This window comes from Mytilus galloprovincialis, chromosome 3, assembly GCF_965363235.1.
Source record: "Mytilus galloprovincialis chromosome 3, xbMytGall1.hap1.1, whole genome shotgun sequence".
In the NCBI taxonomy this organism is placed as follows: Eukaryota; Metazoa; Mollusca; class Bivalvia; order Mytilida; family Mytilidae; genus Mytilus; species Mytilus galloprovincialis.
The window spans coordinates 99,313,296-99,340,961 of NC_134840.1; the positions used below are offsets into that span (position 1 = coordinate 99,313,296).

General features: G+C 31.6%; 1 protein-coding gene across 1 annotated transcript in view; it reads left to right on the forward strand.

Moving 5' to 3' along the window:
* The first annotated feature begins 748 nt into the window (after positions 1–748).
* Positions 749–27,666, forward strand: part of LOC143069520 (uncharacterized) — a 384,816-nt gene continuing 357,898 nt past the window's right edge. The window contains exon 1 of the mRNA XM_076244199.1: positions 749–763. The gene's annotated coding sequence lies outside the window, so the exon portion shown is untranslated. The remainder of the gene's footprint in view (positions 764–27,666) is intronic.

Below are 27,666 nucleotides of genomic sequence, written 5' to 3' on the forward strand. Positions count from 1 at the left end.
GTTAATGCATGTTCTCTATATTTCTCATCGAAACCTTATTGATTTTTTATGATTTTTTTGATTTTTCTGAGAAACAATCTGGACCTTGCCAACTGAATAGTTACGATGATGCAGCGGCACATTGAGTGTACACTTTCTGGACTAATTTATGGTGACAAAGACAATGAAAAAAACGCCATCTGTTTTATTCAAATTATCGTTTAAACAACACATGTATCTTTAAAAATCTTAATCAGTCTGACAAATATGTTGTTACGATCAAAGTTTGGATTATAGAGACAATTTATCATTTATTGAGCACATCAACTCCTTTACAAATAGAAGACTTTGGGACATATTAGAGTCGAGGTTTCGATACAGACATTCCCTTTTAACACATGATTGATGCATTTACAAAATTATTGGGGTAGATTGTTTGTCTGGTCCCAGTTGTAGTACTATCAATAAATTATAATCATTTTACACTTATGCTTGAAGAAATAAAAGTCATGGTCATAGAAATTATACATCAACTGATGTTCGCACCTTAATAATTGATAATCTGTCATCGTGTGTTCAAACAACTTACAACTTAACTATACCCTTAAAGTATCTAAACTTTATTTACTATTTAAAGAGGACTACCAATATGTTTCCGTTAAAAAATGTAATTCTCTTTTTTTGTACAGACTGGTTGAAACACAAATGACTTCACGCAGCATGAACACTTATAGTTGATTTTAATGTCAGGGACGATTGCAGCGTACCTGATATATTTGCAAAACAGCCACAAGAGCTGTATTGAATAAGATGCTGACAATATCATCTATGACTATACGGTTAAAATGTAGAATGCAAAATGTGTTATTATTCACAACCACACTTATCCATTGCAATCAAATCAATGTAGATGGAAATCAAATTTAATAAAGAGATAAATAAGCATTAATTATCTAATAATCCTAACACAATTCTATATAAATATTCCTGCGATTGAATAAGACACATCAAACAATTACAAACATAACTTGAAATATATCATTTTTTTAAATAACATGTGCCGTCACTTTTGTAGCGTTGATCAGTCGTTTGACAGACAGTTCGTGGTGTTTTTGTATGCTGTTTTGTTTGCTGTCCAAGGGTGTTTTACGTGTTCGTTTGTATTCTGTGTTTTTGTTGTGACGTTGTTTTCCTCTTATAGTATTGTTGCCTTTATAATTTACAACAAACAATTCGGCTGCGGTTACGATAAACAAATTTAAAATCATCTGATCGTCCACTAGTGAATAAAAAATAGTTATCAATTGTCAGTTGTATCGTAAAACATCTTAAAAGTCTGGAAAATCAATTAACACGTCCTTTTAAGGCTTTACAGTAATGTTCAGACTATCGAATGTGTAAAATTATGTACTGTTTAGAAATGAAAGTATACAGGATAATAAAAGAAACTGTAAAGTCTAAACATGAACTGAACAATGTTGTGATATTGATCATTACTAACGATACATTATGGATCAAATTAGAAATTCAACAAAAAAAACAAGTAATATGGATGCTTTTTCATTATTACCACTTATTGCTAATAAAACTGTTGCAATAACATTCACTAAAACTATTAATGATAACAAACAGAATGCAAGTATGCAACCAATGAATCAAATTGTAATGTAAACTTTTTCGGCGAATTTGCTCAAAAAATTCCATCCAGTTATATAAGCTTTTCAAAACAATCTCATCACCAATACCAGGATAAAACATTTGAATGCCATGTAATTGTTTTTGTACATAAGACTTAAAGACGCTCATATAGAAATAGTTCAGAGTACCAAATAAAGTAAAAAGTCTAGAAAAGCTTGCGGACTCGAATTTCTGATTGTTTTGCCAAAATACAACTTGGTCCTAAAAATCAAAGTTTTTCGAAAAAATCGAAGTTTAAAAGCTACGTGTTATTTTTTTTTTTTTCAATTACAAATATTTGGCTCTGAGCTAAGATACAATTATAATTGAAATTGGGCTCAGCTTAATGATTGAGATTATATGTCTTACTCCTCAATTTTTTCCCCACAGTGAGTCGCTATACATTCATGGATGTGTTATTTAATAATAATAAAAAGGAATTTTGAAAGAATACCAAAACTTATTAGAGCTTTTCATATTACATTACCAGAGGAAAACCTTCAAAACTTTAATATTGTTTTCTATTCAATTTTAAAATACTTAAAATAGTTGTTAGTTCTAATGACCAATTTAGCGCACAAGACAATGAAATAGTACAATGCATATTTAGAAATGGTTTAAACCATAATTAAAATCTATGTAAACAAAATCCAACAGATCGAAATCTGAATGATTATTTGATCTATTACAAAATGAACTGCCGGATATTTAAATATGTGTTATAAATTGACTGATCATATTACCTTAACAGTTTACATTGTTCTGAAATGCGGTTAACGGAACTTACATTGTTCTGAAATGCGGTTAGCGGAACCAAGGAGAATCTGTACAATTGAGATATAACAAAAGCATATTCTTTCTTTAGATTTACATATGGCATATTGTGTGTTGACATGAAATATCATTGATATGGTGATAATGATAAATTAACTGTTTATAAAATTCAGCTTTTTTTAATTGATTTTTCTTCATACTTTCTGTAAAAGTAAAATTGTTTTGGGCTTTAAACATTTTATGTGGTATTAGTAGAACATTCCATACATTTGTGTAGCAATGAACAAAAAAAAATCATAAACAAAGAAATGATTATTATCTTATATAAGTTTACTTTTGAGCTAAGTACGTACATTGTTGCTTCCATAGACACACATTTATAGAAATATACTTTCGACTGTCATTTATTCAAGTTTCTCAAAATGAGGAGGCCCTTTTCGAAGTTTTTATATCCTTGTTATCCCATCGTTTTATATCTTCAAATATTACAACAGAAGTCAATTAGGGGCAGAATATACCAATTGTAATATGTTTTTATTGCACATATAGAAGAAGGTATGATAAGCTGTCTGATTGGCCCCCTATTTTAGTGAAAAATTAAAGACAATTGTTTTTTATGATATATATGTTTTTAACTTCCATTAATATCGAACTCACATAAACACCATTGAAGTCCGGTTATTTCAAACTTTTAACAATCATAACGACACATTTTTCTTTGCCTAGTTACGCAAAAACAACAAAATAGTCGGTACTCAACTGTAATATCGAATGAATTAAATAGGAGCGGACGCTCGCCCCAAGAAGATATTGTCAGATATTTTCAAAAATGTAATGCTGTGTCACCTTGCAAAAGGATTTTTTGGGGCGAGCGTTCGCTCATATTGAAATTCTAAAAAAAATGCCGGAATTTTGCCCCAAAACTTACTTTTTACCGGTTTTTGGAATGAACTCGTTTTTATTGCCGAATTTACGTTCATTTTTTCCAAGCACTTAGATTAAGTTTAAAGACTGTTGTTGACTGTTTGAGTGGTATAAATACTTAGAAATCAACTACGATTTTTGTGTTATGACCAATCAATAGTTCATTTTGAATTGCCGGATTGTAAGACTTATTGTGTGCCTCTGTTTCTATCGGAAGGAGGTGACACGATAGATTACATTAGCAACCCGGAGATCCGAAAAAGAAAGGTATGTACTTTTTTTATATAAATTGAAAGATAATTTTATCAGAAATCTGTTATAAAACATTTTGTAAACAGAGCAATAATTAGCCGAGAAACTTGAGAGTTTCACTGTGTTTATAGGGAAGCGGCAGACGATTATGATCAGAGCAATAGTTACTTCTCAGCTGTAAAAGTCATACCCGTTTCTTTGCTAGTTTAAGTTAGGTTGAATATCTGAAAAAAATTATGATTAAAAGATAGAATTTACATTCCAAAAGAATCATTAACATGATTAAAATATCAACAAGCAAACACCTTAAAGGCTATGTTTCCCTGTAACGCCAACTCTGTGAATTTTAAAGAAATATTTCTGTTTTGTATCCATCTGCTGAGATAAGTCTTTTTCAAATGATTTGTATAGTTCATTCTTATGGTGTTCTGTGACACAACTGTCCCAGATTAGATGGAGGAAGTGCTTATAAAACCCCTCCATATTCTGTCACGATGTGTCATGTATGTATCAGGATCATGTATGTGAGCGGTTGTCGTTTGTTGCTGTATATCATATTTGATTTTCGTTCATCATTTTGTAGTTGGTCAGTGTCCGATCAAGAGGGACGGTTTGAAGGGTTGTGTGTGGAACCCCCCCCCTTTTCAATGCATTTAAAGGGGGCATATATCATATGCTGATCCTGGAGTGGGCTGGGGACTGGCCCCCTTTTGGTGGGAAAAATGGTTTAATTATATAGGGAATCACTGCTCCTGTTGGTAATTTCTGTATCATTTAGTGTCTTAGGGAGAGTTGTCTAATTGGCAATTATTCCACATATTTTTATTTTTATAGGACTTAGTTTTCAATATGGGTTCAAATTACCTAAACTTTTATATGAAATAGAACGGACTTACACTGTTACAGGAAGTCAGCTGGAAATTTTTTGCTTACTATATATAGTACGTAACAATAAATTTCATAAGGTGTCAGCCTTGCGTTTTATTAAAAAATATACGATTTTCTTTAAACTATAACATGTATGAGAATAGAAAAATTAGTTAACATTGCTGTTCTTGTACATGTGTCATTGTCGGGGCTGGTGCAAAAAAACGAGTTTTAACCACAGCGAAAATCTCAGACATATTTTTAATCAACATACCTTTTTTTTCTTTTATAGATTCAAGATTAGTTGCTGTACGTCACAGCAATCCCCATGGCTATATTTCTTCACACATGGATTGTCCATAATATTAAAGAAGGATATGGTAGTGAATATATGTATGAAACTTAAATGTAAGTTGCAAAAATATTATAATTGATTATACTTGAAAGGGGCGTTAGGTACGATATATGTAATAGAATAAAATACACACGAAATGACAGATACATATTATCGAGTCAATGCATCATAACATACTATCGAGGCAATGCATCATAACATATTATCGAGTCCATGCATCATAACATATTATCGAGGCAATGCATCATAACATATTATCGAGTCTATGCATCATAACATATTATCGAGTCCATGCATCATAACATATTATCGAGTCCATGCATCATAACATATTATCGAGTCCATGCATCATAACATATTATCGAGTCCATGCATCATAAGCTGTTTGTTTAAGACTTTTTATACGACAATATTTTTTTCAGTTCGTATATTGCTATCATGTCGTTTTCAAAAGACACATTTGGTTTCCAGACAATTGCTTTAGTTTAAGTGAATGGATCGCTATAAAATGTTACCAGAATGTTCAATACCACAAAAGGAAGGTTCGAATTGAGTTTAGCAGTAATAGCACAAAACGTTCAGGCAGTGGGGGCCAAAACGTAAGCAAAACAAATATTTTCTCACTTTCAGACAAAACCTTGTGTTAAAGCGTATTGCTCTCAAGGTATCATACCACAAAGGGGAATGGGTAGGTTTGGATTTACTTTAAAGGTAATTACTCCAAAAGGGGGGGGGGGTAAAAAAATCCTAATTTCTATTTTTACATTGTTTATTCTGATTAAACAATTTTTTGTGATTTCTGTGTAATTTTGTCTGTTTTTTTTATCAGAGTTTAGCATTTGGACTAGTTGCGCTTGAAGCTGTATCTAAGTCCAAATATTCTCATTGCACAAAAACTTTACAAAATATGTTAATATATCCTTTAAGCACTTACCCTAGGTGACTTCTGCGTTTGTATAACTGCATAAAAATCGTGTTAATGAACACTATCCCCGAGGAGGACTACATAATAAACCTATTTGATTTTTGTTTATGTCTGTTGTTATTAAAAGTATGAAAATATTTATAAAAGCTATTTTTATAATGGATGAAATGCTGCTTTAGGTGCATGGTCAAGAAACACTAACCATTATTGGTTATAAGACTACATATATATTAAGAGGTTTTTTTTGTGTATTATCTATATTGTATTTTTTTATTATTCATATCACTGTACTGGTTATGACCATAATAGGTCCTCTATAGGAAATAAAATTGATCTTATCTTATATGCTGATAAAGTTTTTGTTTTACATTAATCAATAATATTTGTTTACATTTTTCCAGGTGACTGATGGCTAAAAACTACAAGTGTGTGGTTTGAGGGAGATGTCATCTTAAATCCAGACGTAAGATAACAACTAAAGCACTGAAATAGTTTGTAAGAAAAAGAATTGAGCGAAACCTTGAAAAAAATGATGTAATATGTGAAAAGTGTAGATCAATATACAGGAAAACACTAACAAAATGTAAGCAATGAACAGAAAGTTTCAAACTGTCTTTCCGAGTGTATTTCAGATGACAGTGACGCTTGAGTTTGTTATTAATAATGAAGAAGCCGTATCCACGAAAATATTAAGTCCGAAACAAATTGAACTGAACATTTCTTCCACTCACACATCACATAGATTCTGCATTGTATGCAAGAAGGAAATTACCAGTAGAAATACGTTATGTAAAGTTCCTTTACAGGCAAGAACCAAGGCCTTTATAAAAATGCCGTTTTCATAGATGGAAATACACGCTGTTGCAAGCATCATTTATCTGAACAACTTTTCGACAACACATCACGTCAAGCATTAACTGCAAAATACACTACAACATATATGAATCGTCCTGATATAACTTCATTATTAGAAAATGTAAGAAAAACGTTGGCAACCTCTCATATCCTGAATTTTGAAAATCCATTATCATTATCTGATGGTGACTATTACAATCTAACTGGATTGTCAAAGCAGCAATTCAATGAACTCTCATCATATATTGTATCAGCATTTCAAACCAATGTTAGGTCTGTACGCACATGTATAGCTGTCTTGTTAACAAAATTTAGGACAATACTTCCAAATCATATACTTGGAACAATATTTTCATTAACCAAAAGCCAAGTGCAAAGATGTATTCATAGTGCCAGAGTTTCCCTTATGCAGGATTTTGTTCCACATTTCATTGGGTTTCAGCATATAAACCACGAAGATTTTGTTCGGAACCACATCATTCCAATAGCAAAAACTCTGTTTGCCAATGATTCTGAAGATGCTGCAATTATTGTCATGGACGGTACTTATATCTACCTTCAGAAAAGTGCTGATTATGAATTCAAGAGGCTATCATACAGCCCGCTAGTAAAACCAATGGTTATCGTAGGAACAGATGTATATATCCTGTCAGTTCGGGGTCCATATTTTGCAAACGAAAAAAATAATGACGCGGCAATAACAAAGCACATGATTTCTGTCAATGCCGAAGGCATGAATTAAATGTAGTTGCTAGAGACTAGCGATGTTTGTGTGGTCGACAGGGGATCTAGAGACGTGGTATACTTCTTAAGAGAGCATAGGTATAACGTAGAAATGCCCGTTTACCTTAAGAAGGGATTAAAACAGCATCCAGTAGAAGAAGCCAACGCCAGCAGACTAGTAACCAAAGTAAGATTGGTCGTTGATAGTGTAAATGCACGAGTTAAACAATGGAGATTCTTTGACAAGGTAGTTCTAACCATTTCATTCCAATCATTGGTGATTTATTACGTATTGTTTGCGCTGTTTGCAACAAGTTTCGCCCACCACTTGCTGGTACACACCCTGAGGACAAAAGTATTGCCGAAGCAATACTTGAAAAATGCAAAATGGAAAATGCAATCCAAAAGATGGTGACGGAAGAAGGCTTATTGACCAAACGTACCATTTACAAACTAGTTGATGCATCAAATGTTTTAGATGAACTAGCTGATTTTCCCGTTCTGAGTATGAAAAAACTACGACAAATAACCATGGGGGTATACCAGCTTAAACAGGTCCCTAACTATGTCAGAGAACACGAGGGTGAAGACGGAAAATGTAAACTGTATGTGTGCAAAATTAAAGAAAACCTGCTCAAAATTAAAATAGAACCTAGGCATACTAACAAACTTTCTAATACTGTCTTCATAAGTTACAGTGACGAAGGAGATATAGAAGGATGGTATTGTACATGCAAATCGGGAGCACGATAAGTTGGTTGTTGTGCACATGTTGCAAGTGTGCTATGTTATCTGGGGTATCAAAGACTTGAACAGCAGTCTGGATCAAGGCGAGACTTTAAAACATCTGTTTTAGATGCATCTCACATACCGAGTTCTGATGAAAGTGCCTGTGATTCTTTGCCAGAGGAGTTTAAATAACTAATACAATCTGTGTGTATGTGACAGCTACTCTTCATTTATATTTTAGGGCATTACTTTAATTAAAATTCTGTTTGTTAAGAAAATGTTCAAATAAGTCATTAACTCACATATTTTATGAGCATTTACAAACAGATAATGTCTTATTCTCATCATTTACCAAATAAGCCTGATTTGTTAATTATATTGTGGTTAAAGTACTTTTTTGAAATGAAATGGTCATAACTTATTCATGTAAGTGAATTTTATCGTCACTGCAAATGTTATTAAACAATATTTTCATATAATTTTCGGTGGACTTAAAATTGGTATATCGAATTCTCAGCCGATAAGGAGTAAACAGATTATTAAACAAATTGCTGTTCGTATACATATAACTTACATGAGATTGTTGTATTTTGTATAAGAAAAGACTGTTATTTTTAAATGTAGTAACATAAAAAAAAAGTCGAACGCTGTTATGTAATAGTCACGTATTAAATATATTTGTGTTTCCATGATACCCACTGAATTTATAAGTGTAACATAATTAGAAAAACTTACATGTTTGAACCAATGGAAAATCATATCTGTTGATTTTGAAAAGTTAAGTTTAGAAGATAAGATGGTACAAATTAGAATATTAATACTTGAAAAGTATCTTACTATGTTCGTTCCAACACTTCCCCTTCCGACTTGCTGTTGTTGCTGAGGAAATACTAATAGAACTACAAAAAGCAAACGAAAGCCGTTACTCAAGATTTTCATATTGCATAATAAAGTCCTTAGTGGTTTCCAGAGACCATGGTCATTACTAGATTAAAGCTATTACTGTAACATTATTAAATATTCATCTTGATATTTTTAAGCATTTGACGCAACTTACAGCATTTTAAATATTTCAAAGAGAAATTTTACCAAAAAAATGATATTTTATGGTACTTAGTAAAACCTGTTGCTAGGCAATCATTGTCTTGTCAGAAAAATTGCTCTCTGAAAATATTTTTTAATGAACTTTTACGCAGTTATGTGTAAAGAGAGTGACTAAAAAGACCTGTAACATACAACTATCTTATAAATTGTTAACCGTTGCCATTTCTGTTGCTACGTTTTTGTCAAGCATTAATATAATAGAGCTACAAATAAATTGACATTTTCATTTCTTACCAATTGTTCTTCTTGAACATGCATTCTGTTTTCACATTTATTTTTATAAGTACAAAAAACAGACTATTTCATTTGCAGTAAGCTTTAATTTAATAGTTTATGCTGTTGCTAAGCAACATTTGTGTTGCTAGGCTCAATATAAACCTAGTAAAAAAAGATAAGGAACACTCACACATTTTATTATAATGAAACACCATTATATGAACACAAACAATGCTTGATTCATACTTTAAGAGGACAAAAATCACCTTTAATTAACCGTTGCTAGGGAATATTTCTGTTGTTAGGATGTTGCTTAGCACCTTGTAAACTTAAATTAAAGTGACTGTTCATTTGTAACTTCAAGTTATTCTCAAACCAACCATCTTATCTGGAAACATGGTTATTTATACAGATACAGCTATTCATATGTGCTTATTCTATTATCTAATGAAAATGGTTTCTAAGTTTCTATACTAAGGCTAACAATGGTATGAATTAAGGCTTCTTTGGAGAGGGGGCCGAAAACGCCCCTAATCATACTAGCACTACAAACTGCTCAGAGTCTGAATTGACCAGTTTTTGTGCTCGACCAGTAAAATCGAGCAAACATTTTACTCGACTAGTCTCGACATTGTCTCAACAGTACTTAACTGTACTTAAGTGTACTCCACTAGGTCTTGACTTTACTTAATTAGTCTGATTCAGTACTTAATGATCTTTGTGTAGTCTGAAATGGTCTTGACCAAGGCTCGACCTGTCTCGACCTGTCTTGACTAGTCTCGACCTGTAACGACTCAGTCTCAACCAGTCTCACCTGTCTCGACTAGTCCTGACCTTCAAATTTAGTTTTGACTGGTGCAAATCAGCCTATCTAACTAAATTTAATATTGATCTTACAAAATTCAAGCTTATTAGGTAGTTTGATTTATTGCTGTAAAATGAAAGAATTTAATTTTACAATATGTAAAAATAAAAATTATTATAGAAAAGTTCAGAGAAGCATCTTTCATTTTTTTATGAGTATTTCAAATCAACTTGGATTTTCATCAAACTATGCAGCTATCTTAGATATATATCAAGCTTACTGAATCCCATTTCATTTAGTTTTTTGTTGTATTGCTGTAAAATTTAAGAATTAAAGTAATCTTGTTAAAAAAAGATAGGATTTGCAATTCGGACAAAATAGAGATAGTACACTTTAATTTTTTTTATAACTTTTTCAAATCAACTTGGATTTTCATCAAACTATGCAGCTATCTTAGATATATATATCAAGCTTACTGAATCCCATTTCATTTAGTTTTTTGTTGTATTGCTGTAAAATTTAAGAATTAAGTAATCTTTGTAAAAAGAAAAGCTACGATTTGCAATTCGGACAAAATAGAGATAGTACACTTTAATTTTTTTAATAACTTGAATTTAGTAAGATTAATACACCACCAAGGTAGCTATATAGTTTGAATAAAATCCAAGTTGATTTGAAAACGTTATTAAAAAACTTAAAGTGTACTATCTCTATTTTGTTCTAACTGCAAATTCTAGCTTTTTTTCCCTAGATTAATTTAATTCTTGAATTTGACAGCAATACAACTAAAAACAAAATAACATGGGATTTAATAGTAAGCTTAATATATATCTAGGATTATGGAGGCGGAAAATGCCAATGCGAAACTGTAACGGAAAAGTCAAAATAAACTCATTGGAAAAATAAATTAGAGAAGAAATTTGATTGCTATTATTATGATTTAAGTATACTGCCACATCACATTTGTCATATCTCTCAAATTAAAAGATAGTAAACAATTTTATTGTCAAGCTTCTGAATGCATTTTCATTCAGATTTGATATTTGATTTATTTGCAGTTCCTGAAAATAAAATATTTTCTAAATGTACCATGACATCACATCTGTCTATTTTTTTAAATATAATCATTTAAACGTAGAAGATATATATTAGGCAATGGAAGGTGTAACAGAGCTGAAAACTTGTTAACCTATTGCATATATTCTGACAGTTGATATTATACAATAAAGAGTAATAAATAATACAATGAAGAATAAAAAATATCATAAAGAGTCATTAGATTACAATGAAAAGTTATTAATAATACAAAAAGAGTTACTTATAATACAGTGAAGAGTTTTTCATGTTGAAAATCTTACCAAATGGTGGAAATTATCCTTCGTAAATTTTATGGACGCCATTAGGAGTTGGTTGACCGCTATGAAATTATCGTTTCACAGATGATATCCGATATGTTCTTTATGTCGTAACTACAATCCCTTTCAATTTTTACGAATGTGACCTACCGAATTAGACTATTAACCGGGTTTGTTATAACATGAGCAACACGAGCAGGATATGCTTATCCCTCCAGATCACCTTCGATCACCTCCAGTTTTTGGTCGGATTCGTGTTGCTAAGTCTTTAATTTTCTATGTTGTATCTTGTTTGCTATTATTTGTCTGTTTGTCTTTTTCTTTTTTAGCCATGGTGTTGTCAGTTTATTTTCGATCTATGAGTTTGACTGTCCCTCTAGTATCTTTCGTCCCTCTTAATGGGCATTAGGTTTTCTGGTCTGTGCGTCCGTCCGTCCGTTCGTTCGTTCGTTCGTCCGTCCGTCCGTCTGTCCCGCTTCAGGTTAAAGTTTTTGTTGAGGGAGTTTTTGATGAAGTTGAAGTCCAATCAATTTGAAACTTGGTTAATATGTTCCCTATGATATGATCTTTCTAATTGTAACATGTTAAATGCCAAATTAGATATTTCCCCCATTTTCATGGTCCACTGAACACAGAAAATGATAGTGCAAATGGGGCATACGTGTACTTTGGACACATTCTTGCTTTTTATTCTTTCAGCATCAATATACTTACAAGGTTCGAAGAGCTGCCAAATCTTAGAATAGATTTATACCCAGAGTAGTAATTCGATTGTTATTCAACTGCCTGAATTTTATTTTGAAATAGATAGAAATAATTGTATTAATCAAAGTTCTATTAAAAGACATGGTATTACCATGTAATTATTTATAATAAAATAAACAAACTAAACAATAAACTAACAAAAAATAGGAATAATGATTTAAAAATTGATTGTATAAAACATTTAAATTAATCATAAAATAAAACAATTTTTTGCTGTAATCGATTAAATTACGATTACATGTAATCGAAAATGTCTTCGATTACAGATTACTGTCGATTTCTTGATAAAATGTAATCAATTACAATCGATTACGATTACAGATTACGATTACCCCATCCCTGCTCGGTATCCTCAATCCCGATTTCATTATTTGCTCACGTTCTTTTTATAGAGTAGCCAGATAAAGATGTATAGCATCAGATTATTTGTCTCCCTAAGGAAGGTTTCATCTCATTTTTCCTCTACTTTTGACAGTTAAAATTTCAAAACAGTGTAAGGATGCATTATGTTTGGCAAAATGATTTATTTTATACTTCGTATCAACGGATTTTATGGGATGTATATTAGTCGACAAATGTTCTGAGTTTTCTACCGAAGATTTGCCGAATGGTTATTTTCTAGAAACAAACTGACAATGATAATTATAAATAAAACGAAAAACTATCAAAAGACAAACAACAGTACGGAGAACACAACATACATAACATAGTGGACTGAGCATTATATACCACCCCACAATAGGGGTTATCTCATATGCTCCTGGAGTGTAAGTATAAGCAAATCTTGCTCAAAATTTGACATCCGTCGTGTTGACCATGTTAACGCAAAAGTTAATCAGTGTTAATTAATAGTACTTTAGTTTTTTGCAGAATCAATATACTCACAAGGATGAGAGAGCTATTAATCCTGTGAACGCATTAACATCTATATCGGTGATTTGATTGTTATCAAGATTTCTGTAAAATGTCATTTTTTCTTAATAGATAAAATAAATCGTACTAACCAATCCAAGTGTCTTTTAAAGCACAGATTAATTAATTACAATTTGATTATTCATAAATCGAAGATGTCTCTTTACAAATCTCAGTTGATACGTTATGCTTGTCTGTATTAAAACTATATAGATACAGGAGTCTGTTACATTAGAACTATGAGGAGGAAAGATTTAAAATAACACTCAAAAACTTTTATGGGCACCATCACGAATGGTTAATATAAATGATGTGACTGAATTAACTAACACTATTTTTACCAAGTCTCAAATTGTGGTTCAGATTGTGGTTTACTCTCTATGTCGTCTGGTCTTTTAAGTACCGAACGTTGAACAATTTCCGAAAATGAATGTTTTGCAAAGTGTGAATCGTATTGCTATTAGTTATCAAAGGTACCAGGATTATAATTTAGTACGCCTGACGCGCGTTTCGTCCACATAAGACTCATCAGTGACGCTCAAATTAAAAAAATTATAAATCAAACAAGTACAAAGTTGATGAGCATTGTGGATTCAAAATTCCAAAACGTTGTGCCAAATACAGCTAGGGTAATCTATGCCTGGGATAAGAAAATCGTTAGTTTTAAGAAAAATTCAAAGTTTTGTAAACAGGAAATTTTATAAAAATGACCACATTATTGATTTTCATGTCAACACCGAAGTGTTGACTACTGGGCTGGTTATACCCTCGGGGACGAAACGTCCACCAGCAGTGGCATCGACCCAGTGGTGTTAATAGTTATCAGAGGTACTAGGATTATAATTCAGTACGCCAGACGCGCGTTTCGTCTACATAAGATTCATCAGTGACGCTCAAATTAAAAAATTTATAAAGCTAAACAAGTACAAAGTTGATGAGCATTGTGGATTCAAAATTCCAAAAAGTTGTGCCAAATAGGCCTAAGGTAATCTATGCCTTGGATAAGTAAATCTTTAGTCTTTAGAAAAATTCAAAGTTTTGTAAACAGGAAATTTTATAAAAATGACCACATTATTGATATTCATGTCAACACCGAAGTGTTGACTACTGGGCTGGTGATACCCTCGGGTTTCGGTACATGTACATCAAACATTCATTTTTTTTAGTAACGATGTTTTTTATTTATTTATTATTTAATTTATTCTTACATACTTTTGATTTTTTAACCCTGTATGCGTACATTGCCTATGAAAATTTTAAAATTGTTTGTATTCACATTGAACGACAAATTTATGTGACGTATATAATTTTTCTGACGTCAGACACTCAAATCAATCCATGTGTTCTTAGACAGTAGATGTGTTTGTGTCCTGTTAAATTGTTTCTTTTAAAAGTTTTGGATTCTCATAAATTCTATGTATAACTTTTGGACTAGTTTGAATCTCGGTCTATTTCTGTAATTTATTCTTACATACTTTTGATTTTTTAACCCTGTATACGTACATTGTCTATATAGATTTTAAAATTGTTTGTATGCACATTGAACGACAAATTTATGTGACGTATATAATTTTTCTGACGTCAGACACTCAAATCAATCCATGTGTTCGTAGATATGTTTTTGTGTCCTGTTAAATTGTTCCCTTTTAAAAGTTTTGGATTCTCATAAATTCTATGTATAACTTTTGGACTGGTTTGAATCTGGTCTATTTCTGTAATTTATTCTTACATACTTTTGATTTTTTAACCCTGTATGCGTACATTGCCTATGTAAATTTTAAAATTGTTTATAATCCTGGTACTTTTGATAACTATTGTATGCACATTGAACGACAAATGTATGTGACGTATATAATTTTTCTGACGTCAGACACTCAAATCAATCCATGTGTTCGTAGATAGTAGATGTTTTTGTGTCCTGTTAAGTTGTTATACGATGATGACTGATGTACCCATATTTTGACTATTTTATTAATTGTGACTGTTTATTTAACGCATCATGTAAATGTAGCGGAATTTGATGAGACTGTTATTAAAGTGAGAGGGTTAGCGCTATAGAACCAGGTTTAATCCACCATTTTCTACATTTGAAAATGCCTGTACCAAGTCAGGAATATGACAGTTCTTGTCCATTCGTTTTTGATGCGTTTTGTTTTTTGATTTTGCCATGTGATTATGGACTTTTCAAATTGATTTTCCTCTGAGTTCAGTATTTTTGTGATTTTACTTTTTATTGTAATTCTAATAGGACATTTTGGAAAAGTAAAAATGATTCATAACCTACTTCATTTAAATGATTTTTAGTTTAAATCAACTATATGCACAGAATATATTTGTTTTTGCAAAGTTTGACTTAGAAAAAAAACGAAATACCATTGATGACGCCATTACTAATACAATTCTGTATTAATAATCATTTTTTAATTGTTAGAAAATACACCAAAATAACACCATAACACCCTTAATCCTGATTTCATATTACATGTTTGAAATTTACCTGCGATGTCGCTTTTTGTCTAATGCTTAGTCCGTTTCTGTGTGTATTACATTTTAATGTTATATCGTTGTTCTCCTCTTATATTTAATGCGTTTCCCTCAGTTTTAGTTTGTTACCCCGATTTTGTTTTTTGTCCATGGAATTATGAGTTTTGAACAGCGGTATACTACTGTTGCCTTTATTTGTTGAGTTGCTACATTCGTGTGACGCACAGCTCATAATTTCAAAAGCTGTATGTGTATACTGTCATTTATCACTTTTAAGTGTTCGTTGTTATTCTCTGGTTGCCATGTCGAAACGTATCAATGTATGTATTTCTCTATCCTAATTGTTCTTGCTTTTATTTGTACTGTATTTCTGTCAATGGATTTTGGAATAAAATAAAGTGAAAAGTCTGACGAGTACTAAAAGGTAAAATCACAAAAATACTGAACTCCGAATAATATCCAAAACGGAGAATCCCTAATTAAATGGGAAAATCAAAAATCTCAAACACATAAAACGAATGGATAACAACTGCCATATACCTGACTTGGTGCAGATCCTTTCTAATTTAGAAGATCATGTAGGTAATGTAATATTGGTCGACAAATGTTTTTTTTTCATCCTTTTTAATGAGTATTTAATGCAAACTTTGCATTTTTATAAAAACATACTGACAACAACATGGTAAAATATCGACAAACGATTAAAAGACAAACAACTTTATGGAAATCATGGCTCCGAAATCACAACATAATAAACTAAAGACTTATCAACGTACCACATAAAAACAGGGGATAATCTCGAGTTTCGATAGGGTGAATAAACTCATTTAGTATATACGCCAAACTACAAAAGACTCATCAGTGACGCTCGAATCCAAAAAAGTAAGCTCATCCTGCTCGACATTTGACACCAGTTGTGTTGCTTATGTAAGTATAAACAGGGTGATGCGACTAATTTTATGGACGCCATTACAAGATGGTTGACTGTTATGGAAAATCCGTTTTACAGGTGATATCGGATATGTTCCGTATGTCGTACTATAATCCCGTTCACTTCTCACAAATATCACCTACTGAGTTAGACTATGTACCGGGTTTGTAATACTATGAACAACACGACGGGTGATATGTGTGCAGCATGATCTGCTTACTCTCTCGGAGAGTCACCCACATTTTTTGTAGGGGTTCGTGTTGCTTAGCCTTTAGTTTTCTATGTTATGTGTCTTGTACTCGTAGTATTATTTGTCTGCTTGTCTTTTTCTTTTTTAGCCATGGCGTTGTCAGTTTATTTTCGATATATGTGTTTTATTGTCCCTCTGGTATCTTTCGCCCATCTTTGGTAAGTCACAAACGAAGAGATAAGTAATAAAATGCAAGAGCAAACTTCAACAAATGGTGGTTTTTTTTTTCTTGCAGATTCAATATACTCACAAGGTATGAAGAGCAGTCAACTCTTGGAACAAATTTCCTTCTAGTTTTGTGATTTGAGTGTTTTGAAAATATCTGTAAAATGTCAGTTAAAATAGATACAGATAACTATATAAACAAATCAATGTGCCTTTTAAAGGACAAATTAATAAACATGCTAAACAAACAGATCTCAATTATCATATGTCGTCCTTATAACGCTATGTAAACAAAGCCGTGTTCTTATTATCACAACATCGTTTTTGACACGTACTCAAAAAATGAATGTTTTCATTCTCGTTTAATTGAAGTCTGGAGCTGGCATGTCAGTTAACTGCTAGTAGTCTGTTGTTATTTGTGTATTATTGTCATTTTGTTTATTTTCTTTGGTTACATCTTCTGACATCAGACTCGGACTTCTCTTGAACTGAATTTTAATGTGCGTATTGTTATGCGTTTACTTTTCTACATTGGTTAGAGGTATAGGGGGAGGGTTGAGATCTCACAAACATGTTTAACCCCGCCGCATTTTTGCGCCTGTCCCAAGTCAGGAGCCTCTGGCCTTTGTTAGTCTTGTATTATTTTAATTTGAGTTTCTTGTGTACAATTTGGAAATAAGTATGGCGTTCATTATCACTGGACTAGTATATATTTGTTTAGGGGCCAGCTGAAGGACGCCTCCGGGTGCGGGAATTTCTCGCTACATTGAAGACCTTTTGGTGACCCTCTGCTGTTGTTTTTTATTTGGTCGGGTTGTTGTCTCTTTGACACATTCCCCATTTCCATTCTCAATTTTATCGTTGTTTCTCTATTTATTTGATAAAATATATATATACTTAGCTGCTTACATAATTTTAAATTTAAACACCATATATGCACACGGCTATGAGTGTCTATATTTATTAAGTAGAAAGTGTTATGCACATGATTCATGTAGAGGAAACGGGAGATCTATCCTAAGGTATTTTCGTTTTGATGCACATAAGGGTCGATTTACCAGCCTTCTTTGTTCTTGACATCTTAAATACTATTTTTTGCGGAAATTATTCTAATAAGCACTGAAACAGCTAATAATTACTGTATTATTTACAACTACTTAATTCAGTTTTGAATACTTACAGTGATGTTGTTGAATTTGGAAATCCAGTGGGAACTGTTGTAATATTTTGAGATTCGCACCAAACTGTTTCGCCACAACCACATACAGAAGGACAACCAAAGTCTGCACTTTTCAAAACAGTGACCACAATTAAGAATATTGTTCTATACATTGCTTTTGCCTTTAGATACCTGCAAAAATCAATTACACTGAAATAGATTTCAACAGTCATGTCATCACAAGTTCAGAGTCTTGAATTTAAATATACTTTTAAATCAAGTTTATAACAAATTAACATTTGTTTCTTAGTTTTGCTATCCAACATGTGTTTCAACTGTTGTATGTAGGCTGTTATTTGTAGTTCAACATTTTTCCTTTTGATCATGGAATTATTTGATCGTTTCCATGCAATCTGTATCAAGCCCCTCATTAAAAGTTCACCAATTTTTTCAATGTTCCGGTTTGTCAAAAAAAAAAAGTTAAATCATAAATATACCGAACTCCAAGGAAAATTCAAAACGGAAATCCCTTTTTAAATGGCAAAATCAAAAGCACAAACACATTTGAATGAAAGGACAACAACTGTTTAAAAACATTTAAGGTATTTATGTTCTTTAAAATCTTCGGCTTTCAATATCTTGACTTTGAGGGTTTTTTCTTGTAGTACAGTTTATAAATCTAGATACACACTCCAGATTGGTGGGGTATTATCGTCTTTTCAATATAATTTTCTGCAATCAAAAATGCAACTTCAAATGTCTAATAGGAATACTAGTACTGCATATACATATCTCAACACGGGAATACCATATGTAAAGCTAAACAAAATTGCAAAGTTATATAGCACAAAATATATCCCTTCCTGAATGTTCAAAATTTATGATAGAACCATAAACAGATTGAGTTTGCCACATATTATATGTCTTATTTGTAAGTTTTTTGTTTTCTTCTCGCATTAACAAGTAGCTAAATTTAATGATGTTTTAAATCATAAATGATACAGCATTTAAAAAAAGATAAGTTGACAGTATGTTATATTTAACATTGCCATTAAAGTGCGAGGTTTGGCATGCCACAAAACAAGGTTCAACCCACCATTTTTCCTTTAAAAATGTCTTGTACCAAGTCAGGAATATGGCCATTGTTATATTATAGTTCGTTTCTTTGTGTGTTACAATTTAACGTTGCGTCGTTTGTTATCTCTTATTTTTTAGTGTAAATTGACATTGCGATAAGACGTGTCACAGTACTTGTCTATCCCAAATTCATGTATTTGGTTTTGGTGTTATATTTGTTATTCTCGTGGGATTTTGTCTGATGCTTGGTCCGTTTCTGTGTGTTTTAGTTACATTGTAGTGTTGTGTCGTTGTTCTCCTCTTATATTTATGCGTTTCCCTCAGTTTTAGTTTGTTACCCCGATTTTGTTTTTGTCCATGGATTTATGAGTTTGAACAGCGGTATACTACTGTTGCCTTTATTTGGTACTTAGACAAATTAAATTTATCACTGTTAATATATTACGTAGATGATCTTTGAAAGATGGCTCCAGTCCCACGTTGGATTGATATTAAGTGTTACGGTGTACTGGAAATAAGAAGTTTAACCGCGGAAAAGCAAACTATTATTTAACTTGTTTTGAATGAATTCAGTTTTTCTCTATGTTATCTGTCATGTCTGTGAATACATTTTTTTCTTTGGTATTGATGCCTCCCTTTCATTACATTACTTAGATGCTCTCTTTAAGACAATAAAGATATTTGGTAATTTGACAGGGAAACATCAAAGTTATAAATCATCACCTGACACTACAGCACAAGCACGTCATGTATATGTAAAATAAACAATAAAATTAGTCAGTTAAACTGTTTATATTCCAAATACAGTGTGAATCAGCAAAATGAAATACTTTTGTTTCAGGTGACTGCAGATGTTAAATTGTTTCTGAAAAGATATAATCATCAGACTGAGTGTTCTCAATCTAAAATACATAATTGTTTTTACTAAAGAAAGTATTAAGGCATATAAATCACAGGCACTTGGGTATATGATACAGAATTTTTTATTTTTATTTTTTTTTTATGATTAAAATATTCAATTTTCTATATTTATAATACATATCTATCACTTCCGTGCATGTCTCACCTAGTTTCGAGTGATTTAAACGACCCAGAGAAAATACCCAATTTTACTATCCATACTAAGAAACAAAAAGGCAACTAACTCGACGCCATTTTTCTGCTATCTATAAATAAATAGATTGACCTACCTGGATTCCCCAACGATTTCTCTGGGAAAACGTACCTTACTTGCCGTCAGATCGCAGACATCGTTTATATTTATGAAATTTGTATTGTTCGTAGCATTTTTAGTCCATCTCCAGCATATAATAAAAAGATTTTAACTATTTTGACTAATTTCAAATTTACGTGCCCGGAAGTTGACTGTTTTTCCCGAACTTTTGTTAAAGGGAAGTAATATTTTCCCGGACTTTTTCGGAACATCTCTCCAAGTACGTGTGAAAATAATAAAGTGATACGATGACTTCCGAACTAATACTAACAGATATGATGAACAACGAACAAGATCAAACCCCTAATTTGATAGTTAGTGGTCATAATCTTTTAGTTAAAAAAAACACACAGTCATAGACTATTTGATTTTTTTAAAAAGGAGGACTGAAAAATATGGAAATATTGTACTCCCCCGCCCCCCCCCCTTTTTTTTTTACTTAGGGTTAACATGACCCATGTTTTGTAATAATTAAAACAAAGTCAATTATATATTATCGTGGAAAGAAAATATTGGTAAATTTCCTTGCAACCATTTCAGATTCTTTTCCGGCAATTGGAAAGTTGCGCCTTTTTGATAAAAGTTCGGAAATCATCGTATCACTTTATTATTTTCACACGTACTTGGAGAGATGTTCCGAAAAAGTCCGGGAAAATATTACTTCCCTTTAACAAAAGTTCGGGAAAAACAGTCAACTTCCGGGCACGTAAATTTGAAATTAGTCAAAATAGTTAAAATCTTTTTATTATATGCTGGAGATGGACTAAAAATGCTACGAACAATACAAATTTAATAAATATCAACGATGTCTGCGATCTGACGGCAAGTAAGGTACGTTTTCCCAGAGAAATCGTTGGTGAATCCAGGTAGGTCAATCTATTTATTTATAGATAGCAGAAAAATGGCGTCGAGTTAGTTGCCTTTTTGTTTCTTAGTATGGATAGTAAAATTGGGTATTTTCTCTGGGTCGTTTAAATCACTCGAAACTTGGTGAGACATGCACAGAAGTGATAGATATGTATTATAAATATAGAAAATTGAATATTTTAATCATAAAAAAAAAAAAAAAAAAAAAAAATTCTGTATCATATACCCAAACGCCTGTGATATAAATCACTGATTAACTATCCCCCTTCCCTAAAAGAAAATTACGATGGACAATTGAATTTTTGCGGTTTGGTCGGAATTATTTTTGTTTTCATACATACACTACCACGGTTGCGTGCTTTTCAATAAAACAGTTTAAAATTTTCAGCTATTTACTTTAAAAAGACATTATACATCGTAAATCAGCAACAAAATATTCAAACAATACAGTAAATATCTTTTTTAAAGTTAGATTAAAATTGTTTTCGTAAAAACATAAAGGGATTGAGACTAAATAAGTATCAGTTTTGATTAAAGAACACTTTATAAGATTATCTTTTATTTTTAATTTTGACAGCTGTCTTACGAAAAACTTTGATTGTATTCAATAAAGATATATAAACCTATTTTATAAACGCTATTTTCCAAACCGTATTTTGATACATTCCTTTACTTGAAAAGTTCAAATTAAAATCTAAATGCATTTCCAATATCATCTCTTTGATAAGAAAAAATTGAATACAACACATTTAAAAATTGCAATGCTTCAGTATCGCTTTTCTGGATTTAACTTCATCAGGAACGCTCAAAACTAAACATTTGAAATCCGAGGATGTATAAGTACCGAAACCGTTGTTAGCCAAATTCATCTATTAAAATCAACTTTGCCTGAAGGGAGTTGAACCTTAGTTTCTTAATAATTTCAAAATTTATAAACGGACAATTTTAGAAAAGTTTGTTAAAACATGTCAGTTCCGAAGTACTGACTTCTGAGCTGATGATACCCTCGGGAACTGATAGTCCGACAGCAGAGTATAAACTTATACTCACCATTTCGTACTTTGAAAAAATCAAAACAACATTTTAGAAATTCCATGCATCAGAATTGCTTTTCAGTTTACCTTCATCATATAGAAACACAATCAATTGTAATGCTTATAAATCGTCGAGAATTTGTAAAACTTGGATCTTTTATTATTAAACTATATTCAGTAAATTAGAAACACGCGAAATTAAATACCCGCGAAGTGGTCTAGAAAAGGTAAAACGCAAAATAAAGTATCCACGAAAATAAGTTGGTTTGCAGTATATAAAAACCAAAACTATTATAGAACCAAAACAATTGAAGCGCTTTATATCCGAAAAGGATCTCAAAAATAGCTAAATCCTTGTAATTTCAACTTTGACTGTACTAAGACATGAATATGACAGCTGTTATTCATTCGTTAGATGTATTTGAGCTTTGATTTTGCCATTTGCTTAAGGACTTTCCGTTTTGAATTCTCCTCGGAGTTAATATTTTTTGTGTTTTACTTTCTGTCCGAGGGAGTTGAAACCTTAGTAGCTTCAAAATTTACAAGCAGATGATATACAGCGACCCATTGCTGTCAAACATGAATACAACACTTTATAATTTGCATGCATGTAAAAACGTTTGCTGACAGGAACATTTGTGTCTTATTTATTTAAAAATTGAATGCTTCTTTTTGTAACTTCATTGGGGTGTAAAAGCGTTGACCGAAGTACATTTTGAATGAAGCGCGGAAGCGCTTCATACTAAAAATGTGCGCACGGTCAACGCTTTTACAACCCTATGAAGTTACAAAAAGAAGCATTCAATACTTATAATTACATTTTTTTAGCAATGATCATGAAAACACGAATTTTATTATTGTTTTATTTTATTCACCTGTGCACTTTATTGTGGGACCACATGTTATCATAAATGAAAAGATTTATTGAGCAATACAATTGCTTACGGAATAACCCGTGATGTGCAGTTAGCCAATCAGAATAAAGTATCATAATGAAACATACATCTAATGTAATTATATAAACATAAACTTTTTTTTTAATTTAACACTTAACAAAACCTTTTGCAATTGACGCCTTCGAAATCGGAATGTTAAGTTTGTATTGAGTAAAATTACATCAGTTTATCTTAGGTAAGAGGTTTGCATGTATTATTTTCAATTTTTGAATTATAAATTAATTTATTTGTTGTCTCTTTGACATATTCCCATTTCCATTCTCAATTTTATTGTTGCAGTTGGCATATGGCTTCTGCATAATATGATATTATATATATGATTTTTAATTAATTTATTATTCACATTTTGCCCAAATTCACATTTGTCTAAAGTGGTTATGGTGGAAGCTGCTGCAAATCTAAAAAAATTAACCTTGTACAGCTTTGACATTTTATTCATATGTATTTTATGAATTAAAAAAAAATAGAATTTATTTGTTATTTATATCCTTGCTTTATAAAAACAAGAAATGTCTTCTGTCCATCTGTCTATTCCTCTGTTCTAAAGTAATTTTCATCCACAACTATATCAAATAACTAAATGATTTTGAAAGAAACTCCCACGGAACCTTTATTTCAAAATTGAAAACTCTCCACGAATTTTAGTGAAACTTACATTCAATCTTATTCCCACTGTTTCTGTTTTGACAAATGATTTATCTATTTTTAGATGATAACGTTGAGTCACAGTCAGAAGCAGCCCTTTTGTCGTCTTTCAATATTGTTTTAAATGGTTCTAATATTGATTTGTCATTCATGATTAGGCCGTTAGTTTTATCGATTAAATTGTTTTACATTTGTAATTTCGGGGTAGCTGCTATGCGGTATGGGTTTTGCTCATTTGAAACATTATTGGACACATCATTACTTGTGTGACTTTAAGTTATAGAGAAAGTCCAAATGACTATCCTTTCTTGGGAAATATAGGGGCTGATTTTAATTGCATGTTACAACGAATATGTCGTGTACAAGTTGCGATATCCTTATTTTTCGATTTTGTACAAGTTAAAACCATTTTTAAGCAATATTTTGTACAGGTTATAACATGTATGAGGTACTTGTGTACATGTTATAACTTGTATTTTTGTATTTTTTTTATGGTTTTTTTTTTGCTTAAGAAAAATTTTCCTTAAAATAGGTAAATTTTTTGAATGACGTCATTGTTTGGTATGTGACGTCGCGAACGTCGAGTTTTCATATTGTATGTCACGAACGTCAAGTTTTCATATTTTTTGGCACACTAAATGCAACTTTGAAAAATACAAAACACACAAATTAATACAATAATAAACAAAATATTTTTAAAACAACAGCACGCAAATTGTAAGGTAAGGCCAGGATTTTTTAATTTATTGGTTTACGGATCCGCCGACCCGATTTTGCTGATTTCCAGAATAAAAATAAAATTCACTTTTCACGCTTTTTTATTCCCGCCGACCTTAACAAATGCATTATCCCTGAAAAATAATTAAAATATTTTTTTTCCTGAAATGAAATGCATTAATCACTAACAAAATGACAACACTTTCTGGTGTGAAAAAAAAAACCTTCCAGTTTACGTTTCTAAATATAGACAAATCAATTATAACTGACCTTGAAATGTCGTTTGCGCAAATAATTTTGCGGAACGAAACTTGTGTTTAAAACCAATTACACAATAAGTTCGTTTACCTTATTTGTCATCAGTCCGTAAGATGCATCATCTCATAGAAATAGACTTGTCCAAATGTGGACAGGGTGAAGGCATCAAATTGAAGAACTGAATATTAACAAATCATTAGGAATTTTCTTGTTTTTATAGGTAATAAAAAAAAATGTCGTTCATTTGGATAAAAAAACGGGAATGCAAGACAACAGATTAACCCGATATCGTTTTTCCAGTGGACGATTCTATTAGGTTTTTGACACGTGTGTTGAAACTTATTTTCGTACGACGTTTATGCATTTTTTCTTTATCAGTTTTCGTGCTTGAAGATCATTATTTACCAAGTTTTCTGGAATTGATTAAGAGCTACGCGAATCTATTTTTCTTGTTTCTGAAATGATGATTTAATTTCGTCTTTGTCCGTGCATCCCCTTTTTTTTACTGTAAATTACTAGACAATGTCATGCGTAGTTTATAACAGCTGAGCAATAATATTTCATCGAACTAAAATTTTAGAAATGATGATAAAATAGCATAACAAACATATTGCTAGAAAGGTGAAATATATATTGATCTTGCATATTTTTTTGTCTTCAAAGATGATTTTTTTTCTTTTTTTTCCGACCGACCGACCCGACTTTTTCATGGGGAAAAACCGTAAACCCATTGCCAAGAATAAGTCCGGTTTAAGGGAGGCAATCCAATCTTATTGATAAAATTCCTTCCAAGGACAGATAACTCGGAGTATACATTGCTATCTCAACATCCCAGCGTGCATGGTTACATAACGAGGTCTGTCAATTAACACCTTGTAGTTTTTGTCTCTTAGCTCAAAATTATGTTATAAACATGCAAAATAAATTTGCTTTCGGTTTTGACAAGTTTACTAGTAAAATGTAACAATTTACGTGTCATCTTATTCTACTTTAGATTTTAATGGTGTTTTTTTTTACTCTAATACCCCGATTTATTCATATTTCTATAGGAGGAATAGTGTTATGTTTTTTTTTGTATATATGCTTTTGTTTGTTCTAATATCACTTATTTTAATGGTAATATTTGAAGGCCTGTTTTTGTTTCTTTTGTCTCTTTTGTCTTTTTCATAACTTGAATATTTGCTTAAGAGTTTGGAAACATTCTTTTTTTTTTTGTTCTGGCTGTCTGTTACATGTTTATAAAATAAATAATGTCTACTCCCTTAAACAGAACAATATGTAATAAATAAGCATTTTATAGCAGCATGTGTTTTTGTTATGAATAAATGGTGATGTGTACGTCAATAAGTCCACAACCCAACTACAAAAATAAAAGGTAGACATTTAAAAAGGGAAAAATACCTCGGCATTCAGGAACAATAGTCTATATATAATGTAACGGGCACTTATTCGCCCAATATCAAAGTTTCTAATAAATTTAACTAAAGCAAGCAAAGTTCTGTCATAAATTTCTGCCAAAAACTGAAGTTATAACGAAAACACTGACCAGCCGATGTTCGTGACTTTAAACATTTAAAAGAAAATAAGTGTGTTTACTATAGTACGACAATTTATTTCAAGACTATTATACTGCAATAAACAAGGTTAGCTATATCATGGAAGTAATATTTAAAAGGAATAACATCGAGTAATTAGCATGTATTAACGGCCTGTAGAGCCCTGTACTAAAGTTATATGATTTTATCCAATTATCACTGGTGGTAAGCGGATGGTCGTAACTAAAAGTTACGACCATCTGAATATGGGAGACAACTCTAGGGATAAGTTTTTCTTTTCCGATTTTCGTGCAGTAAAAGGTTCATTTGAGTCAAACCGCTTGTGTTATATACCCATATCGTGAGTGCGTTGTTTTTGAAACCAAATTTGACGCAAAAAATCATTCCAATTTTCGTAAAATAGTCATTAAAAAATTCGAACATGATGGTAGTAACTTTAACTTGTGATGGTCGTAATGTCAACTATATTATTTTGGATGATGGTCGTAATTGACAAAAGATGGTCGTAACTTTGAAAGATGACTGTAACTCAAGTATTTAGACGAACTTTTATCAAATTATTTTAAAAGTACTGTGCATATGCATAACAATGTTAATAAACTCAGTTGTTATATAAAGTTTACTACAAAAAATATTATTTCATTTGTTACTCTGATAATGGTATGCAGAAATTAAGTTAAAGAATTATCAAACATACATTTTTGATATGTTCCAAACGACCATCATTTAGGAGAAACATTGAAAACTAATCAACTCGCATTAAGCCAAATAGTATGTTAGGGTTGAGTATTAATATATTTTTTACTGTACGTTAAAGCATAAAATTGTTGAATATATGCTTTCAGATTTTTTTTTATTTACGACTTTTTATTATCTGCAATCATGTCGGCAAATGAAATTATTGAACGTACAATTTTGAACAATCTTCTTTAATTTTTCATCAGCTATTGCAGTTTTTATAAACCATTGGCTTTCAAATATTCGGCTTTTGGTGAATCATGATTAATGAAAATCCACAAATGCCTGGTGTTTTTAAAGTGTTGTCTTTATTTTTTATCGATTGCATGACGATCTTGCGGTATATCATTGATATTTGTTATAAGTATTGGTTTAGAATAAAAAAAACTCAATCCATGG